Source organism: Bombina bombina, chromosome 4, assembly GCF_027579735.1.
Source record: "Bombina bombina isolate aBomBom1 chromosome 4, aBomBom1.pri, whole genome shotgun sequence".
NCBI classification, from domain to species: Eukaryota; Metazoa; Chordata; class Amphibia; order Anura; family Bombinatoridae; genus Bombina; species Bombina bombina.
In genome coordinates, this window is record NC_069502.1 from 106,031,566 (window position 1) to 106,046,707 (window position 15,142).

General features: G+C 38.6%; 1 pseudogene; it reads left to right on the plus strand.

Annotated features, from left to right (window-relative positions):
- LOC128656939 (cytochrome P450 2K6-like) overlaps positions 1–15,142 on the plus strand; it is an 85,826-nt pseudogene that overhangs the window by 48,481 nt on the left and 22,203 nt on the right.

Genomic DNA, 15,142 nt, shown 5'->3' on the forward strand with positions numbered 1-15,142 from the left:
TTGGAACAAAATAAGGTCATCAACAATGTCAATGGCTGCAGACAGATCAAGAAGGAATAGCATAGAAGTGGCCTTTTGATTTAGTTGTACGTAGGTCAAATGTTAACTTAGATCTACCTCAAATGATAGGTCTAATGAACACCAAAGAGAAAGGTTAACTACACTAGCAAAATCTACGACACACACAAGCACCCCAAAAAAGGAGGAGTGACCTCATAGTTATCCAAGCATATTGAAAAAAAATCAATAAAAAATAAGGGGCCTTTACTAAACTTTCAGACATATGTCTCACTTTTTCACAATGTACATTATCAAATTAAGGTTTGTCTTAATTTTGATTTGTTCAACACAATTATAGATGTCAGCAAATTTGTACATACATTTGTGTTAAAGAAACATTTTTATCATTCAGATTGACATAGTGATTATTCACTAGAAATACATACACAAGGAAGTTCCAATGTAGGACTAAAATGTACTGATCTATACAGTTTAAATGACTTAATCTTACTCAGTTTAAGCTAGCCTGCCCCTCAAGGGCTCCTAAGCAGTTCCACTGCTTGATAACGGGATTCCAAATACTTTAAGAATACTTGGGGTTTACATGTATACAGAAGACTATACTAATAATTAATTAACCTTAAAGGGACACTATACCCAAACATTTTCTTTCATGATTAAGGTAGAGAATACAATTTTAAACAACATTCAAATTTACTTCTATTACCTAATTTGCTTCATTCTTTAGATATACTTTAATGAAGAAATAGCAATGTACACGGTGAACCAATCACAGGAGGCATCTATGTGCAGCTACCAATCATCAGCTACTAAGCATATCTAGATATGCTTTTCAGCAAAGAATATCAAGAGAATGAAGCAAAATAGATAATAGAAGTAAATTAGAAAGCTGTTTATAATTAAATGCTCTTTCTAAATCATGAAAGAAAAAATTTGGGTTTCATGTCCCTTTAAGCTTTAGGACGAAATGTGGGTAGAATAAATACACATTTTGGTTTTATCTGTTCTATATTCCCATGCTACTGTCATGCCATCAGGTAAAGTATACAAAAATTTTTTGCATGTACAGACATATTTAATAACCACAACAGTTCTTTACCTCCCAGTTTTAAAGAAGATGGTAAATATTTAAATAAATTAATAATTCTTCCTGCTTACAGAAAATGTACAGAATGAAATTGAAAAGGTGATTGGATCTGCTAAGCCTAAAATGGAACACCGTAAAAACATGCCGTATACTAATGCTGTAATTCATGAAACTCTAAGATTTGGTAACATTGTACCAGTCAGTATCGCACGCGCAATTACTCAAGATGTGGTTTTTAAAGGTTATTTTCTTCCAAAGGTCAGTAGCAAATATTATATTTTCCATATAGTTTAAACGGATGCTGCTGATATTGCTGATTTATAAATAATATAGTGAATTTCTAGTTATATTGCATTAGGGTTTTATTTTTTTAATTTAGGATATATATATATATATATATATATATATATACTTATTCTAGTAGCAATCACCAATCTAGAGTAATCCCTTTTTAAAGATGACTGGGGAGCCTGAAAGTAGTATATCTCCTCCCTTTCCTGCTACTTTCAGACATTCCAAGCTCTGCTGCTAAAGGGATGCTAAACAGTAAATACACCCTAGACATAGCGCCATATTACAAGAAAAACACTAAACAACTTTTTTTTTTGCGAGCAAACAACACTGAATGTAAACGTTTAATGTGAGCTGGTTAGTGCTCATATTACAAGTTGAAAATGAATTGTTTGCACGTGAGTAAAGTTTGATGCACGCTAACAGCTGGACTTCGAATATCGGGACTGTGTTAAAATATTCTCACCATAGAATTCAAAGGAGGGAGCTTTAAAAAAAAAAAAAATATATATATATATATATATATATATAGAGAGAGAGAGAGAGAGAGAGAGCAGGGAAGAGCACTCTCACTTAGTCCAACAACTGCCAGGGTGCTAGTGGAGAATATGAATACAGCAAACAAAAAACTTGCACTCTCTAGTCTTTCCAAATCAACTTTTACTGTGAAAAGTGCCGTTTCAGGGACAAAGTATCCCCTTCCTCAGATACAGTGTATACAAATGCAAAGCAATATATAACTACAAACAAGCTAAACCCCACCCCCAATTAGGTCCAAAAAAAATGCCAAGTGGTTGTCATGGTAACACCTGATCACATAGTAAACATAAGTGTAAAATATATTATAAACATATTAATCTGAGCATCAATATAAACAATCAGTGATAATATAACAGTGCTAATCTGTGACAGGATAAATGTAACCAGCAACAGAGATAATCAATGCAGGCACACGATCATATAAACAGGACAACAATTATACATCAAGTCATGACTTTTACAATACTTTGTTATCAAAATACCTTGTGGAAAATAAAGCCAACAACACAGAGAAATATGCTACCAGAGTCAAAACCGGATCAGAATATCCTAAGATTACGCTAACACGGCCGCAGCACCCACCAAGAACAAACATACACACTTCCTGGTTAGTGGCACGGTCACGTGTCACGGAAAACCAATGAGCTGCAGGCATCATGATTGCTATGGCAACGCAACGTGTAATGCCACTGTCATCCATGGGGGTGTGACTCCAACCAATTAGGATAGAAAACCAACTAAACGTTTATTATTATAGACGATGCATATACACAGCAATGTGCTGCCGACATATGCGTAGGTATGTGAATCATATGAATACTAGCAAAGTTGAAAGCACCAATCCTGACAAATATATAAAATAGGTCAATGCCATAAAGATAAGGACAATAGTTAGTGCACAACAAGAGAAACACTGAACAATGGGAGAACGTTTAGAAATATAAAACTGTATGAAACTGTGTATGGAAAAAAATAATAAAATGTAGGTGGTGAGGGTTCTCGGCTCACAACTGGTACATCATTTTTATTAGGAGTTAGTAAACCAATAGCCCTCTACATATATGTTAATTAATCTATCTCATGGCACACAGTGTAAGAGCACCTATGTCAAGGTAGAGGTTATAAATTTAACAGTACCGATGAATAAAAAACCCTTAGTCTGAGGTTCACGCTACAACACTAAACAAGGGGGTGGGGGAAGTCCCAGTTAGACCTTATATTGGGGTACATAGAAATGGCATAATACTGCAGTACATAGGACTAGTAGCCAGATAGTGTATACTGTCTAGAAGCTCATGCATGGATCGTTAAACTCCATTAAATTCAATAGCCGAGGCACCAGAGTTATAAGAAGCAATGCCAGTCAATGATAGTATTCAGTCCATTGGCATTTTTTTTGGTCCTAATTGGGGGGGTGGGGCTTATCTTGTTTGTAGTTATATATTGCTTTGCATTTGTATACACTGTGTCTGAGGAAGGGGATACTTTGTCCCCGAAACGTCCCTTTTCCCAGTAAAAGTTGTTTTGGAAAGACCCGAGAGTGCAAGTTTTTTGTTTACTATAGATATATATATATGTGTTTATAAATATATATATATATATATATATATATATATACATTTATATATATATATATATATACACATTTATATATATATATATATATATATATATATATACATTTATACAATAAAGCAAATAACATAGTAATACATAGTAAAACACATTATTAAATATTAAAATTGATTAAGAATTATTTTAAAAGTTTTATGGTATTTAACTGGAAAGAGCTCCAAAGTGTATAGATAAGTTTTTATATTTTTAAAAACATGTTAATATATGTGTTTATATACTGTATGTATACTTGTATGTATATACATATATAAATACACATATATAAACAAATATATTATTATTATCAGTTATAAACAAAGGTACGACAAGCTAATATTTATAGGAAACAAGTGGTTAGAGGGTCCTGCCAAGAGTTGCACTGTAAATCAGCTCCCATGAAGGTGATCTACAAACAGCTAATCTCATAGGCTTACGTGCTAAGGGGATTCATAGGGATTAATTAGGGGTGAGTCTTGTAGAGCAAGGTAGGGAGTTCCACAAAATATAGAGATCTGGAGAAGTAATGTAGACGCGAATGTGAGGATGTAACAAGAGAGGAAGAGAGGAGGACATTATAAGCAGGGGGGATGGGAGGGTATCTGGAAACAAGGTCTGAGATATATGGTGGAGCAGTGCTATTGACAGCAGTGAATGTCAGAATTTTGTGCTAATTCTGGAGGCTAGAGGAAGCCAGTGAAGGGATTGGCAGAGAGGTGCAGAGGAGTAGGAGTAATGTGCAAGGAAGATAAGAATGGCAGAGGCATTCATTATGGATTGTAAAGGAGATGCAACTAGGGAGACCATAGAAGATGGAATTGCAATGGTAAAAGTGGGAATTAATGAGTGGATTAATATCTTTGCTGTGTGTTGTGTAAGTAATTGGAACATTTTTTAAGATGGAAATGGCAGGAGTTGGCCAAAGACTGGATGTAAGAAGTAAAAGAGAGATCTGAGTCCAGTGTGACCCCAAGATATTGGGCATGTGAGGTTGGGGTAATGATGCTATTATCAAAAGTTATAGAAAGCTGGGGGGTGTGGATTTTGGAAAAATTGTGTAAATAAGGAGCTTAGATTTGGAAAGATTTAGCTTAGGGTACTGAGAGGAAATCGAAGATGAAATGAGAAATACAGTTAGTGGCACAAATTATCAAGGAAGAGGACAGGTGTGGTGCAGAAAGGTAGATTTGGGTGTCATTAGAATACAAATTAAATTGAAACACGTGGGACTTTATTAAGGAAATTAATGATGATGTATAGATTGAGAAGAGAAGGTGGCTAAGAAGAGAGCCCTGTGGTACCCCAACAGAAAGTGATAGGGGGCAGTGGAACCGTTAGAGAAGGCAACACTAAAGGTATGTTTAGACTGTTAGGAGGAAAACCACAAAAGGGCTGTTTCACAAATTCCAAAGGATTTAGAGGGTTTTGGAGCAAAGGAGTGGTGGTCAACAGTGTTGAAGGGTGCATACAGATCAAAATGAATGGCAGAGAGAAGCGGCCTTTTGATTTAGCTGTAAGTAGGTCATAAGTATTCTTGACAATTGCTGTCTCTGTGGAGTTTTGGGGGGGAAATCCAGATTGCAGTGGGTCAAGGAGGGAGTTTAATGTGAGGAAATGTGATAAATGTGTATATACTAGCTTTTGAGGCATGGTGGAGAAGGGAAATAGGGCAGTAGTTGGATAGGGAGGTTGGATTGAGAGAGGGTTTTTTGAGGATAGGTATGACTAGTGCCTTTTTAAGAGATGAGGAAACTATACCGGTGCTGAGGGAGAGGTTAAAGATATATGTGAGGATAGGGGTAAAGGTAGGAGAGAGGGAAGGGAGAATCTGTGAGGGGATATGATTGAGGGGGCTGGTAGTAAGTTAAGAAGACGATATAAGGGCAGAAACTTTTTTATTGCTTTGTATTATTCTTTGAACGCACTCACCTAGATTACAAGTTTTGCGCTATAGAGGGTGCGAAACGAACGCAACAAAATTTGTGTTATTTCACCCTCCATAGCACTGCCATTACAAGTTTTTAAAAAGCTGCTTTGTGCATGCAATATGGTTGCATTGAGTTCCATACCACACAAAATACAAGCGTTGCTTTGACGTGATCGTGCAGGCTTTCCCCATAGACATCAATGGGGGAAAGTGTTATAAAAAAAAACAACACTTACGCAGAATGAAAAGCTCCGTAATGCAGCCCCATTGATGTCTATGGGAAAAAAAAGATACGTTTTACACCCTAACATCTAAACACCCCTAATCTGCTGCCCCCAACATCGCCGACACCTACATAATGTAATTAACCCTAATCTGCCGCTCCAGACATTGCCGCCACCGAAATAAATCTATTAACCCCTAATCTGATGCTCCCAATATCACCGCCACTATACTTAACCCCTATTCCCCCTATTCACCCTACCCCAGCATCGCCCACACTATAATAAATCTATTAACCCCTATTCCGCCGCTTCCCAACATCGCTGCCACTAAATAAAGTTATTAACCCCTAAACTTCTGGCCTTCCACATTACTACCATTGAATAAACGTAATAAACCCCTAAACTGCCAACCCCCCACATCGCAACAACCAAAATTATATTAACCCCTAAACCTAACCCTAAACCTAACCGTAACCCTAACGCTAAACCTAACACCCCCTAACTTTAGCATAATTAAAATAGAGCTAAATTAAAGTTACAATTATTAAATAAATAATACCTAAAACTAAAAACAAACACCTAGATTACGAGTTTTGTGTTAGAGGTTATACGGTACTAACGAGCAGTTTATGCTCACCGCTAAGTTACAGACAGCGCTGGTATTACGGGTTTTTACAACCCAGACAAGAAGTGAGCGTTGAGCAAAATTTTGCTCCTTACCGCACTCCAATACCAGCGCTGCTTACATTAGCGGTGAGCTGGTGTAACGTGCTTGTGCCCGATTTCCCCATAGGAATCAACGGGGAGAGCTGGCTGAAAAATAGTCTAACACCTGCAAAAAAGCAGCGTAAAACTCCTTAACGCAGCCCCATTGATTCCTATGGGGAAATAAAAGTTATGTCTACACCTAACACACTAACATGAACCCCGAGTCTTAACACCCCTAATCTTACACTTATTAACCCCTAATCTGCCACTCCCGACATTGCCGCAACCTACCTACATTTATTAACCCCTAATATGCCTCTCAGGACACCGCCACCACCTACATTATACTTATGAACCTTAATCTGCTGCCCCCAACATCGCCGTCACCTACATTATATTTATTAACCCCTAATCTGCCTCCCCCAATGTTGCCGCCACCTACCTACGCAAACATTAGTTAAATATTATTAACCCCTACTCTGCCAGCCCTAACATCGCCGCCACCTACCTATCTTTATTAACCCCTAATCTTCTGCCCCCAATGTCGCCACCACTATATGAAAGTTATTAATCCCTAAACCTAAGTCTAACCCTAAACCTAACACCCCCTAACTGAAATATAATTAAAAGAAATCTAAATAAAATTACTATAATTAACTAAATTATTCCTATTTAAAACTAAATACCTGTAAAATAAACCCTAAGCTAGCTACAATATAACTAATAGTTACATTGTATCTAGCTTAGGGTTTATTTTTATTTTACAGGCAAGTTTGTGTTTATTTTAACTAGGTAGAATAGTTATTAAATAGTTATTAACTATTTAATAACCACCTAGCTAAAATAAATACAAAAGTACCTGTAGAATAAAACCTAACCTAAGTTACAATTACACCTAACACTACTCTACAATTAAATTATTTACCTAAATTAAATACAATTAAATACAAATAAATTATGTAAAGTACACAAAAAAAACCCATTAAATTACAGAAAATAATCAACAAATTACAAGATTCTTAAACTAATTACACCTAATCTAATCCCCCTAACAAAATAAAAAAGCCCCCCCAAAATAAAAAAAGCCCTACCCTACACTAAAATACAAATAGCCCTTAAAACGGCCTTTTGCGGGGAATTGCCCCAAAGTAATCAGCTTTTTTACCTGTAAAAAAAAAAGTAGAAATCCCCCCCCAACATTAAAACCCATCACCCACACAACCAAACCTACTCTAAAACCCACCCAATACCCCCTTAAAAAAACCTAACATTAACCCCTTGAAGATCATCTTACCGGGAGAAGTTCTTCATCTAATTGGCCCAAAGTCCTCAACAAAGCCGGGAGAAGTCTTCATCCAAGCCGGGCGAAGTGGTCTTCCAGACGGGTAGAAGTCTTCATCCAGACGGCATCTTCTATCTTCATCCATCCGGCGCGGAACAGATCCATCTTCAAGACATCCGACGCGGAGCATCCTCTTCTGACGACGGCTAACACTGAATGAAGGTTCCTTTAAATGACGACATCCAAGATGGCGTCCCTTCAATTCCGATTAGCTGATAGAATTCTATTAGCCAATCGGAATTAAGGCAGACAAAATCCTATTGGCTGATACAATCAGCCAATAGGATTGAGCTCACATTCTATTGGCTGTTCCAATCAGCCAATAGAATTCGAGCTCAATCCTATTGGCTGATTGCATCAGCCAATAGGATTTTTTCTACCTTAATTCTGATTGGCTGATATAATTCTATCAGCCAATCGGAAATTAAGGGACGCCATCTTGGATGACGTCATTTAAAGGAACCTTCATTCAATGTTAGCCATCGTCAGAAGAGGATGTTCCGCGTCGGATGTCTTGAAGATGGAGCCGCTCCGCGCCGGATGGATGAAGATAGAAAATGCCGTCTGGATGAAGACTTCTGCCCGTCTGGAGGACCACTTCGTCCGGCTTGGATGAAGACTTCTCCCGGCTTCGTTGAGGACTTCGGCCCGGTTGGATGAAGACTTCTCCCAGTAAGGTGATCTTCAAGGGGTTAGTGTTAGGTTTTTTAAGGGGGTATTGGGTGGGTTTTAGAGTAGGGTTGGTTGTGTGGGTGGTGGGTTTTAATGTAGGGGGGGATTTGTACTTTTTTTTACAGGTAAAAGAGCTGATTACTTTGGGGCAATGCCCCGCAAAAGGCACTTTTAAGGGCTATTTGTAATTTAGTGTAGGGTAGGGCTTTTTAATTTTGTGGGGGATTTTTTATTTTGTTAGGGGGATTAGATTAGGTGTAATTAGTTTAAAAATCTTGTAATTTGTTTATTATTTTCTGTAATTTAGTGTTTGTTTTTTTTGCACTTTAGATAATTTAATTTAATTGTATTTAATTTAGGGATTTAATTGTAGTGTAGTATTAGGTGTAATTGTAACTTAGGTTAGGTTTTATTTTACAGGTACTTTTGTATTTATTTTAACTAGGTAGTTATTAAATAGTTAATAACTATTTAGTAACTATTCTACCTAGTTAAATAAATACAAACTTGCCTGTAAAATAAAAATAAACCCTACGCTAGATACAATGTAACTATTATTTATATTGTAGCTAGCTTAGGGTTTATTTTATAGGTAAGTATTTAGTTTTAAATAGGAATAATTTAGTTAATTATAGTAATTTTTATTTAAATTTATTTTAATTATATTTAAGTTAGGGGGTGTTAGGGTTAGGGTTAGACTTAGGTTTAGGGGTTAATAACTTTAATATAGTGGCGGCGACGTTGAGGGCAACAGATTAGGGGTTAATACATGTAGGTAGGTGACTTCGATGTTAGGGATGGCAGATTAGGGGTTAATAATATTTAACTAATGTTTGTGAGGCGGGAGTGCGGCGGTTTAGGGGTTAATATATTTATTATAGTAGCAGTGATGTCTGGTTTGGCAGATTAGGGGTTAAAATTTTTATTTTAGTGTTTATAATGTGTGTGGGGGGGCCTCGGTTTAGGGGTTAATAGGTAGTTTATGGGTGTTAAGCTCTTAACTACTGACTTTAAAATGCGGTACCAGGCTTGACAGGAGAGGGTCTACTGCTCACTTTTTGTCAGACTCGTAATACCGGCGCTATGCAAGACCCATTGAAAAAAGAGGATACGCAATTTACGAAAGTGGATTTGCGGTATTTCCAAGTCTGGACAAAAAACTGAGCGGTACACCTGTACCTTCAAGACTCGTAATACCAGCGGGCGTTAAAAAGCAGCGTTGGGACCGGCCAACGCTGCTTTTTAAGCCTAACGCACAACTTGTAATCTAGCCGATTCTTACTTGTGAAATAAAACCTAAGCTAGCTACAATATACGTAAGTTAAGTAAGTTATATTGTAACTAGCTTAGGTTTTATTTTTATTTCACAGGTAAGTTTGTATTTATTTTAACTAGGTAGACTAGTTAGTAAATAGTTATTAACTATTTACTAACTAGTTAAAATAAATACCAACTTACCTGTGAAATAAAACCTAAGCTGCCTTACACTAAAACCTAACATTACAAAAAGAAAGAACCTACCATTACAAAAAATAATATAACACTAAAATTACAAAAAATAAAAAAACTACCATTACAAAAAATAACAAACAAAATTATCCACAACAGCAAAAATGATTCCTTTTTCTTTCTAATGACACGGTGAGTCCACGGATCATCATCAATTACTGTTGGGAATATCACTCCTGGCCAGCAGGAGGAGGCAAAGAGCACCACAGCAAAGCTGTTAAATATAACTCCCCTACCCACGATCCCCCAGCCATTCTCTTTGCCTGTAGTACAAGGAGCATGTGAAGTTTAGGTATCTGATGAAAACTTTTCTTCAATCAAGATTTTATTATTTTTAAAGCAGAGTAAGCTTACTCTGATCTTTTCTGGGGTCTAGCCTTAGTCCACATCAGTCTCTTCAGTAGGGCAGTGGTGGCTTTTGAGCACTTGAGAACTTGTGGGGTTACAATCCTCACTGTGTTTTCTCAAGATTTTGCTGCCCTATCCAGAAAGCCTGAGTAGGTTTACTCAGTCTTCTTTCTTTCTTTACAGGTCCATGTGAGGCTACTCCCTCTCAAACCAGGTGAGCTGTCCTGCTGCCGGATAGCATTTTCAGGTAAGTGCTATTTTAATTTCTTTGCAATGAGAATACTGGCACTTATTACAGCTAGGAGCTGTATTACATTTATGGGGACTTTATTAAACTTTCATGTATGGGATTTTTTATTAAAGGGACAGTTTACTCAAAAATTTTCTCCCCTTTAATTTGTTCCCAATGATCCACTTTACCTGCTGGAGTGTATTAAATTGTTTACAAGTAGCTCCTTTACCCTTATATTGGCATTTGAAATTGTTAATTTAGGATGTGGTATCCCTACCTATTCTGATAGTTTGTGGCCGCGCGTACCAGCTATAGATAAGCTTTGTAAACGCAGCCAGCAGAAGAAATTACACTCCCAGTGTGATATAGCAGAGATAAGGTAATAAAATGTTGATTTTCCATTGTTCTCTCAAAGTATTGGTGATTGTTTTAAGGACAGATATAAGATAAAGAAGCAGGTATATGTGCACAATGTGATACAGTAATGAGATCTGATTATACCTACAAGCTCAACCTATTTTATTAGGCTGTGGCTTCAAAACACAAAATCAGAGCTTTAATATACACAAATAAGCCTTAAAAAGCTAATTTTCATACATGTTTTACTCTGCAGTTGGTAAAAAAAGCAATTGTAAACACATTAAGGGAAAAACTATTTTACAGTATACTGTCCCTTTAAGGCAGTGTGGGCATTGAGACTGTGAGGAGTGGGATTCATGGTGGCTCAGTGATTATTTTACTTGGTAAACACTTTTTACTGTTGTTAGCCTTTTTTTGGCAGTTAAGGCTCGGTATCTCTGTGTTTAAAAAAGGGGGAACGTCCTTGCTGATGCGATTATGTTTTGGCGTGCTTTCAGTGCGACTGAAGTGAGCTGCGCAGCTGTGACATTGTAGTCGGCTCCTCTTACTTTTCTTTTCACTATGCTGCTGTTATTTTAAGTCCGGATTGTCTCTTCTGTGTGGGAAGTCACTCCATGAGCATAAGGACAGGTAGGCACCTCAGTAAAGTTACTAAGGTTTATAGGTAACCTGAGGTTATTTGGTTTATTTCTTTAATGTTATTTACATTTAAAGACACAGTACACTTATTTTTTATTTTCAAATAAAGAAAATGTTTTACTCTTTTTTTTCTTATTTATTACACATTATGGATCAAGAGGCCTTTCAATACAGCATCCCAGGTGAAGTAACTGCTTATCAGTTATGTTTTGATGCTCAGGTGGAACATCCAGTTCCTTTTTGTTCCTCATGCATTATGAGAACTTTAAGTTATAGAGAAATATTTGACCATGAGCCACCATTATCCCAGGCAAACACTGTTCAAGTGTCTCCTGTAGCAGATATTCCACAGCTTTCTCCTCAAGCGTTCCATCTTTTTCAGTCTCCCCATACCATGCCCTGTGTTTCCTCTGGCAATCCGGTAAGATTTTCTCTCCAAGGCATTGCTTCCCAGGTATCCCTTGCGGTATCTGAAGCCTTGTCAGCTTTTCCCATGTTACAGGGAAAACGTAAAAGGAAATTTAAAGAAACAGTTACTAAGGTTTCTGATCAAGTTCTGGCTATCCAGACTGTCTCTTCCCATAAGCCTGAGGAAGAAGTCATGTCAGTAGCGTCTGAGGTGGAAATCTCAGACTCAGACAGTGTAATTCCTTCTTCTGATTCTGAAGTGGTATCCTTCAGATTTAATATAGAAAACCTTTGCTTATTACTTAAAATCTAGTAAATTGAAGTACTTTGATGTTTCCTCCCCGGTGGAGGTTTTTCCGGTTTCTGAACATGCTACAGAGATTATTGCTAGAGAATGGGAAAGACCTGGTATTCCTTTTTCTCCTTCTCTTATTTTTTATTTTTTTTTAATAATTTTTATTGAGGAAAAATTCAAAGTACAACATACATATGGTATTTCTAAAGATGTGTGAATACAAAGAAGGAAAACATTTGTCCTTCAAGGTTCAAATTTTTTTTTTACAATCACCAAGAATCAGAACAAATTCTAAATGAAAAACCAGTACATCTTAAGGAGTTTTAAACCTCTAGTTTTAACATTTGATAGAAATGTAATTGTTATGAAAAAGTCTTGGCACAGGGACTCAATCAGTAAGCTTAGTGTGTTGAGCCTAAGTCCCAGGTGAGCCCAGAAGGCTCTTGAAGTAAGTAAGAGTTTGTATAGCAGATGTTCCACCGGGAAAACCTGTGGGGTAGTAGGATTAGGAGGAAGAGGGGGAAGGGAAGGGAGAGAGAGTCTGAGAAGGAAGAAAAAAAAGGGGGGGGGAACCCTAGGCCCATCAGCCGCAGGAAGGGAGGATATTATGCAGTCTCCTCCTTGTCAATGTCATAATCAGCCTAAATCAGGGATACTCTACTTTACAGAGAAAACGGCTCACATATCAAGGCGTACAGATCTGTTTGTTGGCACAAATTAAAATATAACTCTCCATGGATCTAAAGTAGGAGATAAGTTGAATCAAAGCTTGCCAGCTGGGAGGGTTAGGTTTCTTCTAATTTCGTGCAATCAGTAGTTTTGTTGCCATTAGAATTGTTATCAGCAGTATGCGTCTGTGCGTAGAGAGGGACCGGAGGCCGGCATGAATCAGAGCTGTTTCCGGGGGCAAGGACACTAACAACCCCAGTCGGCAGCACAAGATCCCTAATCTATTCCACAGGGGGGCGATGGCAGGACAGGCTCACCAGATATGGTGAGGATCGCCCACCATCAGGCATCCCCTCCAGCAGAGGGGGGAACAGTCCAGAAACATTTTATGTAATTTTGGAGGCACATAGTGCCACCTGGTCAAGAGTTTGTATAATAATTCATACAGTGTCATGCAGTGAATCGATATTTTTGTATGTAGGATTGCGTCCATCCAGTCCTCTGCGGTTAAATCTACGCTCCACTCTTTTTCCCACTCCGTCATCTGTCTAGTTTTGGACAGTTTCGAAGCATTAAGAAGGATCTGGTAATGGGAGGATAAGGGAGAGATATGTTGGGTACCTGCGAAGAGTCGGGACTCCCATGTAGTCAATGGTCTGGGTGGGGCTTCCAGTAATCCCCAGGATTTTAATATAGAGAGTAGTCTTAACAGGTCAAATCTGAATCTGGGCTGGATGGCATGGATATTGGCCAGGTCACTGGGTGACATTGGGTTCTCCCCTGAGAAAAGATCGGCCACTTTGAGTAAGGAAAAAGCCCGCCGCACTGCGGGACCCGCTAATGGGAGGCCATACAAAAGGCCCGATATAGAATGACATGGTAAAGGGTGTGGAGAGAACATGGCATAATGGCGATGACCAGGAGCCCCTGCAGTGCAGGACGATCTTGTTGTTGATCGGAATATCTGAGGCGCAATGAGGTTGAAACCAGATAAGGTCCAGCAAGACCATATGAGCCGGCAGAGATGCCTGCTCAAGTTCTATCCAGCGAGGGCCATCTCCTTTTACATTCCACTCTAAAATGTGGGATAAAAGGGTGGCTTCATAGGAAAGCCTTATGTTCGGGAGGCTTAGCCCTCCAGCAAGGATTGGGCTTTGCAGTAGAGAAGCTGCAATGCGGGGCCTCTTCCCATTCCACATGTACCAGTTAATCACTGCTTGGAATATGTTGAGCAGCATCAGTGGGACCTTTATTGGCAAACATATAAAGAGATATGTTAATTTGGGAAGGCTGCATCATCTTAACCGCTACGATTCTGCCAAACCAGGAGATTTCATCATATCACCTGGAGCACAGGTCCCTTTGGAGTTGTGATAGAAAGGCATTAAAGTTTTTAGACAAAACCATTCCAATATTATGGGAAAGGAACACTGCTAGGTGCTTTAGGCCAGATATAGACCATTGGAATTTATATTTCCTCCTGAGCTAGTGTAAAGTCAATTCTGGTAAGTTTAGAGGGTAGGCTTCTGTTTTACCAAGATTTAACTTGTAGTAGGAAATGTTTCCGAACCTGTCCAGAAGGTCAAATAATGCGGGAAGAGAATATTCCGGGTCTGTGATGAAGAGCATCAAGTCATCAGCATAGAGAGCCAGTTTTTGAGGGGTGTCATGTAGGATTAATCCCTTGACTTGAGTTGAGTTCCTAATTGCTGCCGCCAGTGGTTCAATGGCAAAGGCAAACAGGAGGGGGGGCAGGGGGCAACCATGTCTCATTCCATTTCTGATATGCACTACTCCTGAGCAGAAATCCAGGCCTCTCACTCTCGCTGTGGGGCAAGAGTACAGAGATCTCACTGCGGTAAGGAAGGCTTCCGGGAAACTGAATGCTGTAAGAGCCGAGAACATGTAGTCCCATCTCACCCTGTCAAACGCTTTCACTGCGTCCATCGACAGAGCAAGGAGGGGAATCTCAATGTACGCAGCCTTGGTGAAAATGTTCAGGAGGCACCTGGTGTTGTCCGGGCCCTGTCTGCCTGGAATAAATCCCACCTGGTCAGGGTTGATCAGGTTTGGGAGGAGTTTGTTCAGTCTTGTGGCCAATATTTTCACATAAAGCTTTATATCTACGTTAATTAGGGAGATTGGCCTGTAGCTTTCCCACAAGGAATTGTCCTTCCCTTCCTTAGGTATGTTGATGATTGATGCCTCCAGAAATTCCAGACGAAACTCGCCCTCAGTGAAGGCAGAGTTAAATAATCT